Source organism: Meleagris gallopavo, chromosome 8 (genome assembly GCF_000146605.3).
Source record: "Meleagris gallopavo isolate NT-WF06-2002-E0010 breed Aviagen turkey brand Nicholas breeding stock chromosome 8, Turkey_5.1, whole genome shotgun sequence".
Lineage (NCBI taxonomy): Eukaryota > Metazoa > Chordata > Aves > Galliformes > Phasianidae > Meleagris > Meleagris gallopavo.
In genome coordinates, this window is record NC_015018.2 from 15,140,794 (window position 1) to 15,162,539 (window position 21,746).

The 21,746-nt window shown below is 40.5% G+C and overlaps 1 protein-coding gene across 4 annotated transcripts in view; it reads left to right on the top strand.

The window, feature by feature from the left end:
- NDST2 (N-deacetylase and N-sulfotransferase 2) overlaps positions 1–21,746 on the top strand; it is a 108,284-nt gene that overhangs the window by 56,658 nt on the left and 29,880 nt on the right. For 3 of the 4 annotated variants that reach the window (XM_010714379.3, XM_010714380.3, XM_010714381.3), the window contains one exon: positions 3,518–3,578. The exons of the other annotated variant lie outside the window; for it this stretch is intronic. The gene's annotated coding sequence lies outside the window, so the exon portion shown is untranslated. The remainder of the gene's footprint in view (positions 1–3,517; positions 3,579–21,746) is intronic. 4 annotated transcript variants of the gene reach the window in all.

A 21,746-nucleotide genomic window follows, 5' to 3' on the forward strand; every position in this document is an offset into this window, starting at 1 on the left:
CCCTGGTAAGGCCTCATCTGGAGTACTGTGTCCAGTTCTGGGCTCCCCAGTACAAAAAAGACAGGGATCTCTTGGAAAGAGTCCAGCGGAGGGCCACAAAGATGGTGAAGGGCCTGGAGCATCTCCCCTATGAAGAAAGGCTAAGTGAACTGGGTCTGTTTAGCCTTGAGAAAAGACGACTGAGAGGGGACCTGATCCAGGTTTATAAATATCTGAGGTGTGGCGGCCATAGAGGTGAGGCCAGTCTCTTTTCAGTGGTACGTGGAGACAGGACGAGGGGAAACGGACATAAGCTGCAGCATAGGAAGTTTCAGACGAATGTGCGTAAGAACTTCTTCACGGTGAGGGTGACGGAGCACTGGAACAGGCTGCCAGGGAGGTTGTGGAGTCTCCTTCTCTGGAGATATTCAAGTCTCGCCTGGATGCCTACCTGTGCGACCTGGTGTAGGGAACCTGCTTTGGCAGGGGGGTTGGTCTCGATGATCTCTAGAGGCCCCTTCCAACCCCTACAATTCTGTGATTCTGTGGAACTCATGCTGATGACAGGCTGGAACTGGACCACATGCACTCCATAACAGTAGGAGACTTGAAGGAGGAAAACTTGCTTTTATTGTCTGCAGGCAAGATGATGCCACATAAGGATGTGCAAGATCTGAAACAGGACTTAAGTGAATTATGAACCAGTCTAAGCCATTTGCTTTCTATGATTTAACTGATACTCCCTTGGGAAAAGAGCTTTTTTTCTTCTGCTTTGAAAGCTGCTCTGGTGAATTAAATTGAAAATAAACCATCATGCAAGAGAGAGAATTTAAGAGATCATTTCTAGAATTTTGTAAACAAGACTGCTTTCACTGTTCAGAAGTACAGATTCACCTAAGAGCTTTGCTGTCTGGTGTTCATTGGACTATTTGTCCACACCAAGGATAAGATCTTCATGGGAATATAGTTATACTTGGTTGTGCTCCTGTGTGAATACTGTTCTTTTTAACTATTGTGTCAGATTAGTGTAAATATAAAGGCTTTTCTGCTTAGAAAAACTCTTTTGTTTTCCAGAAAGCTGTTTTATCTTGCAGTGGTGAGGGGGACCACACATGTTCTCTTATGTGTCCTGGGTGTTCCAGAGAGCATCTGTTATGTTCAGGCTTGGCCTTTTCTCCAGAGTCAAAAGTAAAATGAAACTTGCAGTGAGGCTGACGTTTGAGAAATAAAACTGTCAGGAATACAGATGTCATTGCTTATTGAGTCTCTATACAGTGCAACCCCTGACTAACAGGAGCTCCATAAGGATCCTGCAAGGCCAGGTTCTTGTACACAGCAGGAGCTTTCCCACTCTATTGTTGAGGCTGGTAAATTTGAAACTAAATATGAACACGGGAAAAGATACGATGCTCCTTCAGTTAATGACATCATTTCAAAGCCACTTAATTATGTGCTAGGCAAAGGTTCATGCTATTAGTGAATACTAATGCCTAGAGATGAAATGTGGTGTTGTTGGGGGCTTTCCAAAAATACGAATATGTTTGCTTTTTGAGGACAACATTAAGAGATGAGTTTGCATAGAGAAGGAAAACGGAAAATTGTTAGGCAAGCTTTTTGCCACCTAACTTGGCTTTCTGTGGAAATTAAAGCAGTATCATCTATTAGTGTTGCTTTAAACCTGTCCTCAAGCTTAAAGATCTTCAAAATAAATCTTGCTATGCAATCAGATTTGGCCAATCCCTATTGTATTCTACTGATGGAAAAATCTCTCCTCAGTAATACCAGTCTGTGTTTTTTCACTGGCTACTTTTTGGTAATTACATTCAGTTTGAATTCCTCGGCACCTAATTCAAATGGTTTTAAATTCTGCCCCCCTGTCTTAAATGGTTCTATTGAGTTTCTACTTTTTTTTTTTTTTTTTCAAGTCTGCTTTCATCTGATAAATAAAGACAGCTAGACCAGAGCGATGCTCCATCTTTGTCCACCCACTTCAATAATAATTTGCACCAGAACATGCGGGATATTTTACAGTGACACATCGGGGACAACTGGTCTCTGTGGGAAACTAATTCCATCAGTTGGGTGTTAGTTTATCTCCTTGTATTGGTCTTAACCAGTACCATGGGAGGTGGGGGGTAGGGAACGGTTCTGCACCAGAGGACGTTGGGCATGGAACAGGCTGCCCAGGGCAGTGGGCACAGCCCGAGTGTCGGAGTATCCTGTGATAGTGTTCTCGGACATAGGGTTGGAATTTAAGTGGTACTGTGTAGAGCCAGGGGTTGGACTCAGTGATCCTTCTGTGTTTTCCAACTCAGGATATTCTGTGATTCTGTGGATCACGGAAATGTGAAAGGTTTTATACTGTGGATGGATGGGAAAAAAAAAAATAAGCGCTCCTCTAAACTAATCTTTATCTAACCTATAAAAAGAAAAAAAGATTTTGCTGCTCTTTTGAATTTGCAGTTTAAATTCAGGGAACTGAGAGCATTTGGTTATATTCACAGGCAATACAAATGTGAATCTTATTTGTTTACTAATTGGCTGTAGAGTATTAAAGGTAATTGGAAACTCAAAGGGCAGCGTTTCTGTTGAATCCAGGTCTATCTGAGCTGGAAATCTGCGACAGAGTACTTGTATATCTGATACTCTGCTGGTGCAGAAGATCTGACTCTAGAGGCTATCCAGTGGGCACAATAAAAGCAACCTCCTAAGCCCAACTGTGTTCTAATCTAAGTGCTCTTCACGAGTCTTGTCAACTCCACTGAGGGCTCCCTGCCAGCAAACTGGTGCATTTTTCATGTCTGGCACCAAAGTTGCCTGATCTGCAGTTAGTTTCACAAAGTAACTTGCATCTGTGTGATCACTAGCCAGGTAGAGGGGTGGAGAAAGGGTGTAACTCAGTCCTTTGGAGGTTTGTTTTTGTTTCACCATATACCTAATGGGCCTGACTCTTTTAAAGGCTTTGGCAGTAGACTACGCAAACCTTGTCACACCACTGAAGTTTTACTGAACTGATTTAGCTGTGGCTAAGACTAAAGAAATAGTGCCTTATATTATGCTTTGTTGGTTGTTTCAAAGGCAGCAATAGTAATGAACAAATGTGAGAAATCCCATTAGAACTACTCTAGCTTGTCTACTTCTCTCAACTTAACCGCATTTGTTTGTTCTGTCAACTTGGTTTTTTTTTTTTTTGGCTTACCTCTAAATCCAGGTCTTTTGGTTTTTGGTTCTTTTTTGTTTTTCTTTTCTCATGGTTGTAATTTCTCTTCTCACCCCACTCGCTCTCACTACTGCGCAACTGAGCCTGCTGAAATGAGACCTGATGTCATTGTGTGGTCGGTGCCAGCAATGCTGTTGTAATGGCCTTGTTCTGTCCTTATGCCATGGTTAGGGTAATGTAATCATTACCTTGGTTCTGGAGAGCGAAGGTACTCCTGCTAAGTAAATATTTGCAAACACTAATGGAGCCAGACTTTGGGGGAAGAGAGATTAAAGCACTGTTTAAAGTCTTGTTTCTTTTTTATTTATTTTAAAACAGAACATCATTCCTGAGAGAAGCAGCTCATGTGCATATTTTCTTCCCAAGATTGTAATAAGAGGTAGGTGCAGAATCATTTGTGTTTCTGTGGGCTGTTGTCTCTTGAGATTTGACAAGAGGAAAAGTTTGTTTATGGCCTTTTGACTGGTCTCATATCAAAACAGAAGTTAAGGAATTGGATAGAAGGGAGAGGCTGGACTTATATGTAGCAATGTGATTATACACTTCTCCTTCCCAAGCTTAGAATGATTTGTAGAGGAAACAGTTCTGTGCTTCTTGTCTTCACTCATGCAGTTTTCAGCGTGAAGTGACAGTGGAGTTGGTTTGAATTAGAAGAGAATTTCTGTGTAGTTCCTGAGTGAGATAGGAATGGGTGTTTGCTTATTGCTAAATATTTTTTTATTTGAATGGAGTGAATATTCACATACCTTGTGGGCAAAATTTGGGGCAGTGTTATTCAATGTCCATTAATTCTAATTCTTTGAAAAGGAATGGGAAGGATGTGGGCTAGAAAGCTTTTAAAATTTCACATTTTGCATTTCACAAAATCTCTGACCCATGTATGTATGACCCATGCTGTAAGATCCCTTGGGGAGTGATTATATTTATGTTGCTCCCAGCACACTGGAACTGCATTCATGACTTATAGGAAATATCGTAAATGTAATTAAAATAGAAATATTGGTTTGGTCTAAATGTTGTGCTGAAAGAAAGGACCCCCACTTTCTTTTCCTCAGTACTGTCTGTATGAATGGTGAGGAAGGTAATTCTTGTGCAGTATATGTAGCACGTATGCTTGAATATTATACATTTGCAAGAAAGCACTGTTCTTATCCCAGTGCCTGATACAGAACTTGCATAAGGATTCTGGGGTATTTATGGCTTCTACATGTTGCAGTATATTGAAAATGCCAATCATATCTTGAAGTTCCTATGATCAGTGGTGCAGAATAGAGATAGTGTGGTCATGATTGCAGAATTCCTTGATTCTTTGCCTTAAGCAACAAAGGTTTGACTTTTTATTTGTGCCAGAAGTTTGGTTGAAATATTTTTCCTCAAAATGCTTGAAGAGTAATCTCAGTTGTTCCAAGGATATCTCAGATTGCTGAATGAATACATGTAGATTGTTATGGCTTCAGCTATGCGGAGAATTAGAGGGTGGAAAAAGGGAGGATGGAACAGTGCATTCATTATGTGTGTAGACCGGATTTTTAAAAATGAAATTACAGAGGTTAGTGTGTAATGCTGAGTTCCTCTGTACAAAAACTCTAGTGGTGAGAAAGTGGTACTAAAAAGAGGACTTCAGACTCTGAACCCTTCTCACACCACAGTTCTAACTATATCTGTCAAGTAGAAACTGAACTCTAACCCTAATTATCCTTGGGAACCATAGATGAGTCTGATATACTGTTGTTGTAATGAAAGATTTCTTGTGGGACAGGTCTCTATGTTGGTCCTGCTTTCCTTAGGGAACTTCTTTCCATCCCCACTTATAGGAGAGCTCTATGTTTTCTCTTCCAAACCCTGATTTTTCTGGTGGCATTGAAAAGAGCCTTCAAGCATTGATCAGATAAAAGGACATCAGGGGGGTGGAAAAGAGAAAGTACTGTGTAGTTGGTGTGTCCCTGTTCTCATTTTTCAGGTATGACTTAAATAGTAAACCTTGTCTCCTGTAAAATTTTTGCTGTTAATTTGGAAAGTACAAACTGCAGAGGTTTGTAAGGGAGAAAAGATAACTTGAAACACATGATAAAGATTTTTGTACTTTCAACACACTGTTGTGGCGATTGGAGTAACAGAAGCTAGGACTAATTCTGCAGACTCAAAAGCAGAATAAATGATATAAAAACTTATGATGATGTAGAATGAATGTAATGAGCAAATCAACATTCTGTCCAGTTTCAATTGCTGTGTAATTTCATAGACATTTGCTGTAATAGTCACATTAAAAAGTTGTTACCTTAAAATAATAAACGAAGGATTAATGGGATTCATTCTTTATATTTGGGTTGCTCTGAAAGTAATGCCTCCTATTTATTTCCATGGAAATTCCACCAGATATAAAGAGCAAAATAACACTGTCTGATAGAGGGAATTCTCAGCTACAAAACACTATTTTTCAACATAGTCTCAACCATTAGCTATGTGTTTTCAACAGTAGTGAACAAGAGCTGCATGCCATGCACAATCTGCACCAGCAGAGGTGTCACTGTTGCTGAAATGCATCACTTTTCACCTCACTGTGCTCACGTACTCTGGTCTCCATAAATGTTCAGTAAGCGTCAGTGAATGGCAGTGGGTGCCATTTTTTATGCATAGAGGAATTCAGTTACACATCTTTGCTTCATAGACGCATCCATGTCAGAAAGCATTTTTGCCAGACTGCTGCCACAGCAGCAGAATGTGACACAGTATTGGCAGGGTCCTATACTGCCGTACCACCATCTGCCTCAGTTGTTGTGGGCCAACGTAATAAAATAGGAGGCATTACTTTCGGATCAACCCTTGTACATGCTATGAATGTCAGTTTACATCTGTCGCAATTAGAAGAGGAAAGGGAGAAGAATGTTTGTTTTGAGAGATGACCACAATAAATTGGCACTGTGACTATATTCTCTTTGATGCGAACGGCAGGGAATGAAGGCAGAGATGAGAGATGTAGAAATGTTAGCAGGTGGAGAGAAGACCAGTAGAATATATAGCCACATTGCATTTGGAAGCAGAAGCACTGGGAACTGTAAATTATGATTTTAGAAGTGAATGTTGGGCTTTCTTTGTGTTAACCTAATTAGTTCAGTCCTTGTTTTAGCAGGACTTTCCTATTGAATGTTTCCTACAGTGTGCCAGTGATATTACACACTCAAATGATAAAGAATATTAAAAAGCCAGAAGCTTAATTTCTTACTTTAAAAAAAAAAAAAGCCTTTAGGTTCCTAAAAACTTTACTTTCGTGTGAGATCTCTCTTTATTGTCATAGATGAAACAGGTGGACAAATTACCTCTTTTCCTTCCATTACTTTTCATCTTTTTACCTTTCTTAACTTTGCCTGTTTTGTCCCATCATTTGGATCTGTTAAGGACTTGTCTGCTAAGCATTTCTCTACAGTCACCAGTTCTTCATCCTCTTGTCTGGAACAGGTAACCAGTTCCTCTGAAACCTAATCTAATCTCGTCAGTTACGTCTTGTCATTGAAATATCTTCAGAAATAGGCTGATATACTTAGTGTAAGATGATGTGTCATCGTGACATCATGCCACGTTTGTGCAAGAGATGAATTCTAGTGCTTGGACAGAATCAGATCTTAAATATTTTAATTGGCTTATTGGACTGAAGTTTAAGAGACCTGGCAGGTTAGTGTGATGAATTTTTGCCAGTTACTATCTATATAATTTTTAAAGATGAGCCTGCTGAGTATTAAAGATGAATAAAAAAAGGAATAAATACAACTGTTTCAAATTGTAGGAACTTCTAAGTGCCTACTTAAAGAATATATAAGGCTAGTAACGTGCATAGCAACACCTACTAACCTCATTATTTTTTTCTCCATATTAATATCCCTTACCTCCAAGAGGGCTTTGGAGATCTTTTGGGAGATGAAAAAATGTGAACACGGCTGAACAAAGACAAAAAATTAATTACAAAGCAGAAGGACATGACGTAGGGTGCTCTGGTAGGTTCACTTACTGTCTTCTGAATGTGCCATCTATTTGTCAGTCTAGTGGCTAAACTGCAGCCATTTCCACCATGTCTTTTAAATGAATATAATGTTATGGCTAGGGATTGCTGTGTTCAATACGTCAGGAGCTTTTGTTCTACTTTAACATGGGGAGGAAAAATAACACATTACCTTTAAGTTTTTTCCTGTCTATGGATGATCTTCTTTTCTTTGACTTTCTTCCATTAAGTGAAAACAAAGTCATTATTCATGTCCTTTTATAATACAAAACCGTATCTGTTTCTCAGAATATATTTTCTCATTCTGGCATTAAAACCGTTGATCCATTACTGAGCTAAGGCATTCACCAAACTGCCAAGATCTGTCCTAAGGCCATGCTTAAAGGCTTGGAAATCAACTTAGTTGTGATTATGGAGAACTTGGAGGGCTTCCCAGAAAAGACCTGTCCAGTTACTTGTCAGAAGAGATGAATATTGTTTCCATTGATTTTTAAATCTATTCCTGCAAGCAGTGTTGTACCAGCCACTTGTCAGGACATAGCAAGAGCCAGGAGGCAAAGGTGACTCCACTGCAGACAATGCCCTCACCAGTGGGATGCAACACAGCAGGCAGAGCTGGGTCCATTGACAGACTCAGGCAAGGTAAGCAGATGGCCAGGCACAGCCTCCATCCAGGGACATTGAAGACAGATGGAGATGGGTACAGTGTGGGCCCGGAGTCCAGGCAGCAGACAGGTCCAAAGATAGGACTTCTGTGCTTCTCTCAAAGGCTGGCTCTCCTGTCTTCCATCCTTCCTCCAGAGGTAGAATCGAGTAGTTCCAGAACTATTCATGCTCTCTCTGTTTCTCCATTGCAAACAGACTATATTGGATCCTAAACCTGATTTGAAAACCTTGTAACAGAAAAGCATTTATATGCCTGACAAGGCAGGGCATAAAAATCTGTTTCACCTATCCATGTAAAGTCACCTTAAAGGTCCAGGAAAATACCTTATAATATAACCCAATAGATGACAGGTATCTGCTTCCTGGGTGTGAAGCCAGGTAATAAGATAGGTCTATTTGGAGATTTGCTTGGACAGTGGGATTTTGCTCTTCTTTTATTTAAATTTTGAAGATTAACACACTAAACTGTTTCAAACATAATTACCTTGATACCACACACCCTTTTAAGATACTGATAGAAAACACAGTGTGAGGGTTGGATGTACCCAACATTCTGGAAATAATGCTATTACACAGTATTATCTTTATCAGGAGAAACAATGTAAATGCTGTTAATATTTTTGTAACTACCACCACTCTTAGTTTAGGTATAGAGACTCTTAAAAGACTTCTGTCTTTCTACTAGTAATTTCTTCTGGTTTTAAGCTGAGTTTTGCAGATTATGAATACTGGAAATAAAGGAAATAAATGGGCTGTTTCAGAAATGCTGCAGTGGGCGCATGATTTCATCTAGTGAAAGAAAACAGGCTTTTATCTGAGTCATGACTAGACGTTTTGAATTTACTTTCATTTTCCTGAGTATTGCCCTAATAAAATCTATTCTTTAAATCTGTTTTAATTCACAGATCTTTAAAATAATAATAATAATAATATTGACATCTCTGCAGTGAATTAAAGCTACTGATGATTGGCTTCATTTTTGGTAACCTTTCCTCAGTGGAAAACCACTGCTCTGATGTTATATAATTCTGCAGCTGTGCCTCAGCTCTCACTGCAATTATTAAAATACATTGATTAGTGAAGGCAAAGATCACATAATGGTGTCAGAGAGGCCTTGATGTGTATCACAGCCTGCTCAGGGGAGGTTACAGACAGACCTACGTGGTTATCCTCACCTATCCTCATCTTCATGACAGTGGAAGTTGTCTGGGAATGGGGGGTGGGGGTTGTACTTAGAACATGCAGCAGTATGAGCTGTCTTTTTAACAGCTAGCAACATAGAGTGTTTGCAGCTGTATTTCCATGGTTCTTTGGAGAGAGCCGCCGTGAAGCAGTGCTGAGCTTGCTTCCTGCCTGGGTAGTTAGGGCCGACTGGGAAAATATCACTGAAATCTCATTAGCACTGCCTACTAGTATGAGGATACAGTTGATGTGCTTGCCTGCAAGTGATGCTCAGCAGTAGGGAAGCCACTGAACTTATTTTTTCTTGGCTGTTGATCTCTAGGACAGTAAGGAATGGGCCTGGAAGTTGAGGGAGAGTGGGAACCTGAGGGAAGTTTGAGGAGGGAAGATGGAGAAGAGGACAGCTAGCCTTCGAGAGAAGTGCAGAAATTCTTCAGGCACTGAGCAAAAGTTGTCTTCGTGTACATGCAACAGCAGTAGTTCTCTCAAATATTTTCTGAGTGAATAAATTTGAGAGGACTACCTGCAAGTGCCCCAAAAACCAGAGAACGGAAGAACATTTGTTAAATGTGTGGTGCAAACTGTTCATGAAAGTCTTGGTTATTTTAAAAACTGGTCCTGTGTTGTGTGGAGTCAGTATTTTCTGCCATCTTTGAGATCAGTGGCATACTGAAAGGTGTCCAACGTCTGCTTTTTACGTACTGCAGCTTGAATGGAGACAATACGTTTACTGGCATAGATGGCAGTTTTAAATGATTTTAGGTTATGTATAATTGAAAGTATCTGTCAGCGTCATCCATCTGCAGTTCACAAAATAAAGAGACTTGCAGTGCTGCATTTTATCCTGATGTGTCTGTGAGAAGTTTTTCTAAAACGAGGCAGAATAGAGAGTTGTCTTCTCTGTTACATGTGAAACCCTCATCTTTAAAAGGTACTCAGTATCCATTTAACTTTTGCTGATTAATTAGGACAACAGCACTAGTTTATTGTGTGCAATCTGTGTCTCTCAGCACCTTGGCATTTATTCACCACTTAACAATAAAAAGCCAAGCATCTATGTGCTTTTCCTTCTGAAAGAGTTTAAGGTTTTTTTTCAGTTTCCATATTAAATGAATAAATATTTTGCTGTGTTTTTGTAATGTAACTTCTAGGATGAAACAACACTGAGCTAATTATTGTGTCATTACAGAACAGAAGGAATACATAATAGTATGCCCATTCTGAGTTAGTTTTATTGTTAATTCAAAAGGAAAATCACCTGATTTATAATAAGCAATTTAAACCATATTAGATCTTAGTCTGAAGGTTAAGGCTTCTTCTTGTTCTGCTAGAGCAATGAGACAGTAGAAAATAAATATCTTTGAGACAGCGTATACTGTGGCTACCCGGTCAGCTTAACTGGGAGAAGGTAGACATCTTGCAAAAACAGGTGAAGTCATAGGAGGTAAAATGTGAGAGCTCAGTAACTGACCCTTGTTTCTGACTGTTGTTTTTATCTTGGTAGTGTTGGGAGAAAATTTTAAGGAGGTGCTTTGTTTACTTTATAATAGAAGTAGCAACTGAATCGATCAGATTCAAGCCTCTTCCAGCGCTCCCTAATACCCTGTAACACTCCATTGCACTAAGTTTGCAGTGTCTTATTACAGGAGCGTTCACTGTGTGCTGTCAGCTCCTGTTAAAATAACTCCTCTGGAGATGTGTGCTAGTATGTCATCCTGGCTGAAAACCCTCTTCTCCCAAGCCCTGCCTGGGAGAGGATACCGCTTTGAACCTCCCTCCAGCTTTGTGTCTTCAGAGAGCAGAACACAGTGGCGTGGCCAGAAGCACCGTGCTTCTTCTGACGGACCCTGCATGCATCCCCGCTCCACCAAGCACCATTGCCTGCTATGTTTTAAAATACAGAACCCTTCTTGTGGCATCCTTTTAGTGGTTTAAAGAGAGTTCATCTCCCCCACCACAGGGACAGAACATATCCTCAGATTTATGTATTTGTTCTTTAAATGTGTTAATTTTTTATTAGTGGTGCTGGAACAGGTGATTTTTCTGTGTCCATCCACAGATTTATTCCCATCTCAAATTCCAATAATAGTGTCTGAGCACACTTAGCTACTGTGCATTTGGTCTGGTTTCCTTTTTTTTTTTTTCTTCTTGATAATGAGGTCAATTCCCCGAGTGAAACTGTGAGCCACATTAGGGCAAGAGAAGCAATTTACTGCTGCTGAATGCATTTGCAGAGCGTAGTTTCCCTCGTCAGCTTGTCAGTCTGAAGGCATCCATAAAGCTATGACAGCTTCAGAAGACAAACTCCGGCAGCGTGCTGTCAGGGTGCCAGGCACTGCTGGCTGTGTGGGCTGCCTTCCTCCCCTCCCTCCTTCTCACCCTCCCTCTCCCACCCGCTTCTCTCCCCCTCTCCCTCCTCATCCCCCCGCCCTGCATCCTTCTACCTTATTGGTGTGGGTCTCGGTGCTGCCATGCTCTGTAGCAGCACCTTCTTGCTTTCCCCCTTGATCCTCTTGCTGCTGGAACAAAAGCAGAGCTGGCTGTCAGCGGTGCAGCACCTGCCCGTGCAGTCCGATGGAGGAGAGGAAAGCGGGCACCCTGCATCCCGCTCTGCCCCAGCGGCAGTGAGCGTGTTCAGTCACTTTGCTTGAGATGCCTTTGAACCGCTGCCAGATCCCATTGTCTGCTGTGCAAACGGAGCTCAACGCCCCACTGCAATGAGATGCACAGCATGTTAAGAGGAAGGAACGAAGCTGTATCCCCACCCTGAAGGAGCATCTTGAATCTGCCGTGTGCCATGATAATCTGAATCCAGGACCGTGCTTCTCTTACTTTCCCTTCATTGTTCCTGGGATTTCAGGGTGTGATGTGGAAGCTTTCCAGAGAGGAGCTGCAAGGCAAGATAGTTTATGGGGAGAAAGCAGCTATGCATTTGAGCTCTTTATGTGAGACTGTGCTTTGCCCGCTACCCACCTGTAGCTGCTATATGAAATACCAGCTAGGGCTTAATGTTCTGTGTTAAGTTCAGCATGGATCTGCTCTCTTTAAACGTGAATTTATTTGCATTTTTCCATTTGTTGGTACTTAAAATTCAGCATCCTTAGGCTCTCAAAACGTTTTGGCAACATTGAGCAAAGGGAATGCAGGCACTGCTACTGATAATGATTCAGGCATCCACCAACTGTGCAGCCCAGCTGCCCTTCTCAGGAAAGGCCAGCTTAGTTCATTTATAATTTTTGTGGAGAGCAGCTCTCAGGCTTTCCTCTCTCCTTGCTTTCTCTTTGGCTTCATGTCTTTCCTTGCTGACTGCCAGACCCTTTTCGAGTGAGAACTTCACTTTTGGGCATCGCCTTTAAAGGTAGGAATTTGAATATTTGTGTTAATCTGTGTTATTCCTTATTTAATTATTACCTAGATTGTAAACATTGTTTGCAAGAAAACATTGTTTGCATTCATGCTTTGCTATTTGACTGTGTGTTTAACTAGTCGTCATTTGCAAGGAACATGCTTTGAGAGGAGGATGGAGGAGCTGTTCTGTTCTTCAGTGATTGTGTTAGGCAGTGCACTAAGTGGAGTTGGCAAGACTTGTATCTTGCTCTGCTATGCTTGCTGCATTCCTTGATTGTTAAGCTCCATGTTAGTCCCTTGTTCTCCTCCTCCTCCTCTCTCTGCCCTCTCTTTCTCTTCCTTGACTGTTTAACCCTTCCTAATGGGTTAAATTCAGATACTAAAATGTGGCCTGTAGTAAGTTGGTGGCTCAAATGCATGGGAATAGTATAAGGAATCTGGGTATAACTGCATTCCTTTTCTGAAGCTACTGCTTACCCTCTATTAAAGGTAGATACTCTGTTGACCCTTCTAAGTCAATCTTAGATACCTGACTAGAAGGTGAACAGATATCAACAGTATTGGTAACTGATTAAATCTTTGTAAAGATTGGAGCCATTACAGACAATATTTTAAAAATCAGATGATGTTTCTTGTACTCCCTGAGGATTAATGCAGCCACATTTCCTAGTGGTTTGTCATGCAGCAATCTAGATTCACCTTTGCATATCAAGAGCAAAGCTGGTTTTGCTAAGCTAATGTTTAGTAACACGAAATATTAGAAGTATAAAATTTTGTATATGTTCTTTTTTCTTTCACCAAGAACTAGTAACAGAAAATAATTTTGTTACAATGTGTTTGATTTTTATTTTTAAATTCCCTGGGAAATGATTCACTTAGTAGATGTTCTGGTCATTAAGAAATTTCTTGATCTTCAAGCTTAAGGATGAAGACTTCCTAACCTTCTCATGCTCAGGACACTTTAAACAGAATTTCAGCCTTTAAGTGATGTTCGTCAGTTAACCAGTCAAGTTCACCCTGATGATATTGGTGCTCTTGCAGCATTGCCAAAGGTTGCAAATGTAGAACATAAGAGTGTGGCCTGGAGCACAGACCAGAAACTTCTCACAGAAACTCTTTTCAAAGTCTTAGGGTTTTTTTTTCCTCTTATTGTAGTGAATGTAGTCAGACGATTAGGTGCTTTGTAGGTAACTATCTAAATGCAGTGCCTGCAGTCTACAGCCTTTTCTCTATGATGCAACTGTGGGAAGGAGACATTATTTCCAATTCCCTTCTCATCCCTCCATCTTCCTTTCCCAGCTTTGGCTTGTAAAAGACAAGGAGGGCTGGTGTTCTCTGCTTAAGTGATGTGATGTCTTTGGGTTTGCAATAAATTTTTCTCCCTGTTATCATATTTATTTTAAGACTTCGGCCTTTCTAAATACTATTAAATTCAAGAATCTCAAAAAGATAATTAAATTGTTGACACGTGTTCAAATAATGAAGAACTGAAGTAACCTTCACAGGTCACATGCTGATTATTCCAGGAAACTTGAGTCTTATTTCAGTGCTGAAACTGATGGGCAATCTCCTGTATGGGTTTTCTGCTTTGATGGTTTGAAAGAAATAGCTATAAAAATATAAACGATTGTTTCATGAAAATGTTCTCTATTTCTTTATACCATCCAGAAGTTACGTATCAAGTCTCTTCATCTTAGATGAAGTATAATGAAAATTATTAAGCCCACTGCTGTCCCCCATCCTAAAACAACCATTTTATATGCTTAGTAAAATGTTACAGCATTTCATGAGTGGATGCAGCCATTTGCCTGAAATCACAATTAAGGTCTGATTATACAAGCTCCTATTCTGCCTAATATTAGCACTTCAGTGTATAGCTGTGTCTCTCTTGACAGATATCATTCCACACACCAGTCTCAGAGTTTCCTTCTAGCAGGCTGGAGTGCCACCTGTAGTGTAGTGATGCTGGACTGGAGCAGGTACTTGAGCAGTTACCAGTCTGTGGGATGCCAGTTTTGTGGTGTTTCATGATGGAGTCACTCAGTGCAGCGAAAGCACTTTGGTGTGTTTGTAAGCTAGGAACCTCATTTTAGTCCTCTGGAGTGCTCTAAGTAAGGTGATGGATTCAATGAGTGTGTTTCAAAGGAGGCAATTGGTAGTGCTCATTTATAAAAAAAAAAATGTTGCTGGGTTGCTGGATAACATGAGGGGGAAGAGGTTAAGAAAGGTAGGCTTGCAAACTAAGCCTACTTAGACATATTAGGATGAGCCCGGGCATGAAGCGAAAGACAAACTCTGAGCTCTTTATTATCTAATACTCCCTTAGGGCAATAACCAACTCCCTGTAGAGCTACAAACCAGGCACAGGGACTGGCAGAGAGCAAGTACGCATTGTTCTCAGAATATGGATGATACTGAAGTCTTTCACTATGAACTTGAAGCCATCTTTAATGCAAAATATTCCTTGAAGGGATTTTTGTTGCTTACCATTTCAAAAGCTCCTTTTAATCCAGTGTGATGGATTCTTCCAAACAAAAGGTTGTAAAGTTAGGTATTGTACAACAAAGGGTGCATAATGTTGCTTTTTCATAGCCTCATGTATGAGCTGAGGTTATACAGATACCCTCCTTTTTAGAACCAAGAAAGACAGAATGGAGAAGTTCACCTTTCTACAATATTTACTGGCTACTCCATACTGCATGCTTCATTTCAAAGTAAGCACTTTTATGCTGAAAATTCAAGAGAGAATATATTTGTGGGCAAATGTCCCCTAGGGGAGAGGGTGTGTGATGGGTTTTGGGTGAGCACATAATTCCACCGGTGCCTCCCACTGCTGTATTTACAGCTACTGTTTTGAATTCATATAAGGAGTGGGGAAGACAATTTGAGGAATCTCTTCTGAAGTGGTAGGGCACTTGGGGGTAGCATTCATGGCTACATGAAGTTGGTTGATTGGCATCGATCTATTTAGGATCATGAAGGAAAGCAAAACGCTCTCTAAAAAGGTAGAGGACTTAAATATCCTCTTGTTTGTATTCCTAGCTCTTGCAAAGTCCAAGGTGATTCTTCATATAAGCAATTTGACCTAAAGTAAATTCACTGTCATCCTCCTTCCCAATGAATTAAATGCCGCTGCCAGTAGTTTAACCTCTGAGGTGGCCCTTGTTGAATGAGCGCCGTTCCCCTGTTTGACGCAAACAGCAGCAATAAAAAAAAGAAATGTATGAGTTTGGCAAATACAGTGGAGGGGAAAATGATTTCACCCCTTTCACAGACCAGCTTCTGTGCTGTAAGCAAGTGAAGCCAAGTTGAATTCATTCTTCTGATTGAGAAATGCAAGAGGATTTTTCACCTTCTGTCTGTCTCAAATCTTATTATCTATATGTTTGCAATCGTGCAGGTGGCAATCCCACCTTTATTGCTTCTTTGAATTTTATTTTACGGGGTAGCATCAGGATAAGAATTCATTCTGATCTGTTCACAAAGTGCTGTTGAGTCACCATTGCTCACAGTCTTTCTTTAACATGGTTCTCATTTTACAGACGTGGTTTGGGCAATGTGTAACCACAAGTTAGAAGTGAAATAGTGGACAGAACTCAGTCTTACTCTCAAATTCCCTTGCTTTAAAAATGATATTTATCTGTCTCCCAGAAGGTACATAAAGAGTTCTCGTTGTTTCTACAAATAATCTTGGAAAACATTTTTTATGCTTGTGGACAAATGTGTGTAGAGGAAGTTGAAGATTTCAATATCCCACCCTGTCTTTTCTCTTGTGATAATGCTCCTCTTCCTTCTGCCCCTTCTGTAGCTGCTCTTAGAAGAGAAAGAAGGCAAAAACGATGCTGACATTTACCTGACAGGCAGTCTGTAGTATTGGTCTCCTGAACATGGAGCTCTCAGTTCTGGCTCAGCAGTGGAGTGTTCCTCTCTAAGTGCCCTGCAAAGTCCAGATCTGGATGAGAGGACACAATTGGCTCCTCAGTGTATGTGTGTTAGAAAACAGTTGTCTTTTCTTAACTCTGAGAGGAGCTGAATGGGAGTAGCCTACAGTAGTCCTATGCATACCTGGGTACTGGTTGGATGGGGTTTGCTGCTGCTGCTGTTTGCTTTGCTGAGAGGGGGGAAATGAGAAGCTGAAAGGTAGCACTGGGTTTCCAGGAGCTGGAATGGCCAATGCGTTTGTCAGTCTGGCAGCCTCCTGTCACCAAAGAGGAGGGGACGTGTGCAGGTCCTTTCCTGACTAGAAAGGGTAGAGGTGAGTTTGCACGTTTGCCTGTGCAGTGACTCCAAACCTGGCAGGCCAACAGGAATACAGCGAGGCTGGGTTGCCTCCAGCAGCAGGCTGCTGCCTCGTGCTGCTGTTTGGTCGTGTCAGATAAATAGGTTGGGACAGAGCAGGCAGGCAAAGAGGTCTGTGTGCAGAAATTGGCATAAAAGCACCAGAGCAAGATTCTTGCTATGAGTATCAAGGTATCAGTAGGTCCTTTGAATGAGCTTTCCATTAGTCTTCCAGTCACAGATGTTCTGCAAGCCATGTAGTGCTTTGTGAGAGAATGAGGACAAAGTCAAAGTTTTCCATATTGCAGAAACGGTAACCCAGATCCACAATGCAGACTCCAATTTTGCAATTCACGTGGAGGCTTCATTTCTTTGTTGTGTACCAAACCAGAGCATGTCTTTCAAAAAGCTGTAATTTTTACATTCCAGCTACCAAATTAATTATGTCAGATTTAAGTAGACCAAATAATTAGAACTAAAATTAATCTGCATATTTGACTTTAACATTAATGTCTAAAATTTCAAAAGATTCTTATCATGGTTTAATTTTTTAGTCGGACAATTACAGCTCTTCAAAGTTTCTTTAGCTAAAAATTATTTAATACTTGTGTTGTGGCTACAATAGAGAAGATAAGAAAATACGGTTTGGATATCTCAGGCTGCTTTTATTCTCCCTTTTCATGACATAGTAGAAAAAGAAGAAACAATTTTTTATGTATGTACGGTGTTAATCTAATTCAGGGCTTCTAAAAAACATGAATTATTTAGCTGTAGTGTTACTGCAAAGTCAAGTTTGAATTACTTGAATGCTCTAAATGTGATTGTTTCTCTCCCATCACAACTGTGCATGAGATTTTAGTGTTAAGTGATCTGAAAACTATAAAGTGTCTGTTACCTTGCTGAGCTTAGCTAGCACATCTCTACTTTAGATTTCAATATAAATGAGGAATTTCAGCATTTATCATGTTTTATTGTGAGTGTTCTTTAAGTCAGGTGCCAGGTAGTGCACCTTGCTTTTGTGTCAGTATGGAGAACTATCTCAGCTGATAGGACAGAAAGTACTGTAAGAACGGTGGTGTAGTGATGCAGTCTCTGACTTCTTTTCTTCCCCAGCACTTCTCTCTGAACAGAAGAAACAGGTAAATGTAGTCAGTACTGCAAGTGTAGTACATTTTCACAGCAAAACCAGCAGTGGCTTCAGTCAGGATATGGATGAAATGCTCTGGTGTGCCTGGGTATTGCAAGACACGGTGAACTTTACACTTGCAGACTTTATAAGCCCTCTTCCATGAGCATTAAATACATAAGCTGTAAACCAGCTGATGTATTCCTGCTGGAAACTCGTCCTTGTAGATGTTCAGTCTTTCAGTCCCTGCTTCTTTTGATTATTAGAGAGCCCATGTTTTTTAAAAGTAGGCAAACTAGACCTAATGTTTGAGGCAAAATTTGTCTTTAGCTGCTGTGTTTCTGCCCCCTTAAGCAATGTGAGCTGTCATTTTCTCCTACTCCCCTCTGACTCTCTGTATACTCCTCCCTTTATCTCTTCCTCCTACTCTCAGCTTTGCATTTTGTTGTGTGCTACCTCCTATTCCTGGAACAGTCTCCCAGCTCTGCTGCCAAATCCTCCCTCTCTCTCTCTGCTCTTGCAAGCCTATTTCTTCCAGCAATAATTTCTAAGCTGTTTATCTGACTAATTGTCTCTCTGTGCTTTTTTTCCTATATTTGTTGTTCTGGATCATGTTTCTTATTGTGAGATAAGATATACTGCAGGATAAGGAGAATATTTGCCACTATTTTTGGTGCCTTGTTTACATTAGGTCATTATTCAATAATTGCTAATAAATTCTCCTTACCGTTTGAGTACAGAATCTTTCACTAATTTATAGTTCAGTTTTCCATATGCTATTAAAGAGCAGCTGTGCTTTATCTTAAGGTAATTGCTAGACTGTGAAAATTAGTGTCTGTATTACAGCATGTAGCATCAGCTAGCCTCTTTGTATAGGCAGAGTTTAGCTATGTTTGCCAACTTGCATGAAATGGTGGTAGAAAATACAGGGCTACCAGCAAATCTGGTGTTCAGTAATAGGATGGTCACAGCACGTCTTCACTGTTGGTGGTCATTTTGGAGCGATGACTGTTTCTTTCCCAGCATGGACAAGCTCTTGTAGGCATGCAAGGAAACATATCTTCTTACTGTTTATAAAGTGCTTGCAAGTCATTGTGTGTATGTAACAAAATTTACCACAAAAACTTCTGCAGAAAAGGAGCTACTATATTGGTATGACTGTATGTTGATAAGTTATGTTGTTGTATGCAATGGCAGTAGGTCATTGAATTTTTTGCGGTGCATTTTCTGGACTATTGAATGCCTTCTATAAGGCTAGACTAAGAGAATTTGATGCTCTTTTCCACTGAGCACCTCACCATACAGCATGCAAAGAATACTTATCTTTCTACTGCAAGTAATTCAATTTTTCTGGCAATTCTGTTCTTTCCCATACAACTGAGTGCAAGGCAGTCTGATCAATTAAAACAAAAAATTGTTGGAATTTGATGTTTTCAATTCACTTTTTTGAATCAAGATTTATTAAAGGGAAAAATAAATAAGCACAACACCTGAAAATATTACTGTTAGTTTGAACTAGATTTCATAATTAACAGCGTTCTGAGTGCTTTTATTTTCTTAAGCCCCGTTTCTGTTAGTATCTGACCTCGTGACTTACTGTTACGTGTGAAATGCTAATATTTCCTATATTTAAGTTTATCCTATAGGTACTTACACAAGCTTGCAAAGTGGCATACAAGACTGACTCAGTTAGGTTAGTTATGTTAGTTAGGCTGGCCCCAAAAGGTTAAACATAAGTTTTTGTATAATCCAAATAAAAATTTGATCTTGGAATCTAAATTTATAAAAATAATTTATTTGAAACAAAATAATTTATTCGAAACAAAAATAGTCTCCTTTCTAACAGTGAAAAATCAACTAGTGAATTTTTTGGAAATTTTAATATCTATACATTTTGGGGAAAAGGCTCCAAAACAGCTGATTTAGTCTCCAAAACCTATATTTGGGCATCTAATAGTTTTCTATACCCAGGTTCTTTTTTCTTCAGCAGCACTTTCTAACTGAGATATACATCTTGCTCAAATTTCTTCAGCTTTCTTGACAAAACTTCAGCTTTATCAAAGGGTTCATTTGATTGCAAACATGGCAGGTTTTGTTCCTGAATTTGTCAGTACGGTTAATTAGGATGTTAATGAGAACCTGGACTTATTCTGCATGAAGGAATATTCTAAAGATGCAGCTTCAAAGCAGAAAGAAATTCTACTCGTAATCAGTGACTAATTAAAAATGTAAGAATGCAGTACTCTCTTTAGCAATTAAGTCTATAAAATGGGAGGAAGGTAAAGAACTAGTGACATGTAATTACAGTAACAGTTTTAAATGAATTATTACATTTGAGGCGTATGTATTTTGAAATCATTAGTTTTATTTGTCCATAGAGATTGTCTAAAAAGCAAGATTTCTACAAGGGGGAACTGAAAGTATACTGGGGTATTTAAATTCTTGTTTAACAGTGATAGTGAGCGTGGAAATAAGTGTGCGTTGCCTGTGTTTCTGTGATTGTGTAACAATTACAAACACAGATGGTTTGAGGGAAAATTAAATAATTCCACCCACATTAAAACAGGAAGTCTAACAGTAGCCACAACTCCTTATCACCCTGTTTCTCTAGCAAAACTCTCTCCTGCTGTCACTTGCAAACTAAGTGTATGAAGCTCCTGTGGAGTCATAAGGACTCCGGTAGGCCATAGTTGCACTGAACCACCTTATCTGGGGTCTCCATCTATCCTCTTCCTCCTCCTGCTTTCCTGCTTTTGGGTGAGGGCAGGCAGATTCCACCCCCCTCAGCCCTTGCCATTGGATGGCTGTAGGCAGAATGTGGAGGATCTCCTTAGAGGTTCAGGCCCCACTCCCAACCTGTTATCAGGTTCTTCTCCAGGGTGGCATCTGCCTCAGGGCCTAGGATAGATCAACTCATCTTTGTGGGCATCTGTTAGCCGTGACTGATAACGGGTCACATATCTTCTTCTCCCTCCTCCTCAAGCTCCATGACTGGATTTATGAGTTAGAGAACATATTTAATGACTGCCTGGCTTCAGCTAAAGCTCCAGCAAAGTTTTCTCAGCAACACTTACCAGCCCCCAAAGAGTTGGTTCAGAGCAGTGACATAGGTAGTTGCATTCTTAAGCATGGTGTTGTGGTGCTCTGTGTAGGAGTCATCTAAAGTCATCTCTGAGAGCCAGGAGACTAGTATTCCTGAGCAACTAATGTGTGTCAAGTAGTCACACAGGCAGGTAGCAAAGCTTAGCTACATCTAACATGGTATTTATGCCCTGTACAGTCACAGATTTCCATTGAAAGGTTTGGGAATCAGGGCAGTGACCTGACTTGTAGACTGGCTGCATTCTTCTACAGAATTTGGAGATTGACCCGAGGCCATGGGTGACTGGGGAAAGCTTGTGCACAGCCAAATGACCAGGCCGTGTGATGCTGGTGTAAGGCTGGAAAATGGCTTGAGCTGCCTGCTGGGGAGCAGCAAGCACTGGCTGCTGCGCCAGGGAATAGGAGATGGGAGCCAAGAAGGATAAGAAGCTGATGTGGGTAGCATCCTCAGCAACAAAGGTGCAATCCTGCAGTATGCACACAAGAGAGCTAGAGGTGGTTGGTGACACCAGGTTCAACATTGAGTCCAGTGGTCAGTGGGTGAGTCCATAAGGCACCAGGTACACCCAAACCCAGGTCAGCAAGGCAGAGCACATGTAATATAGTTCAGGTCAGGGCCTGAATTTGAGTACAGCTCACAGGGAGGGAGGGAGCTGCTGCACAGAGTCAGGAAACATGCCCTCCTCATAAACCCAACCGATTCTGCCCATGTGAATCTTGGTGCAAATACACAAGAACAGGTAAGTACAAGAGCCTTTCCTAATGCTTTATCTTTGGTAGAGCTTACTTACAACGTTCTGGTGTTAATTTGGACAAGCTTTCAGCATAAAGGTATTAAAATGGTTATTGTT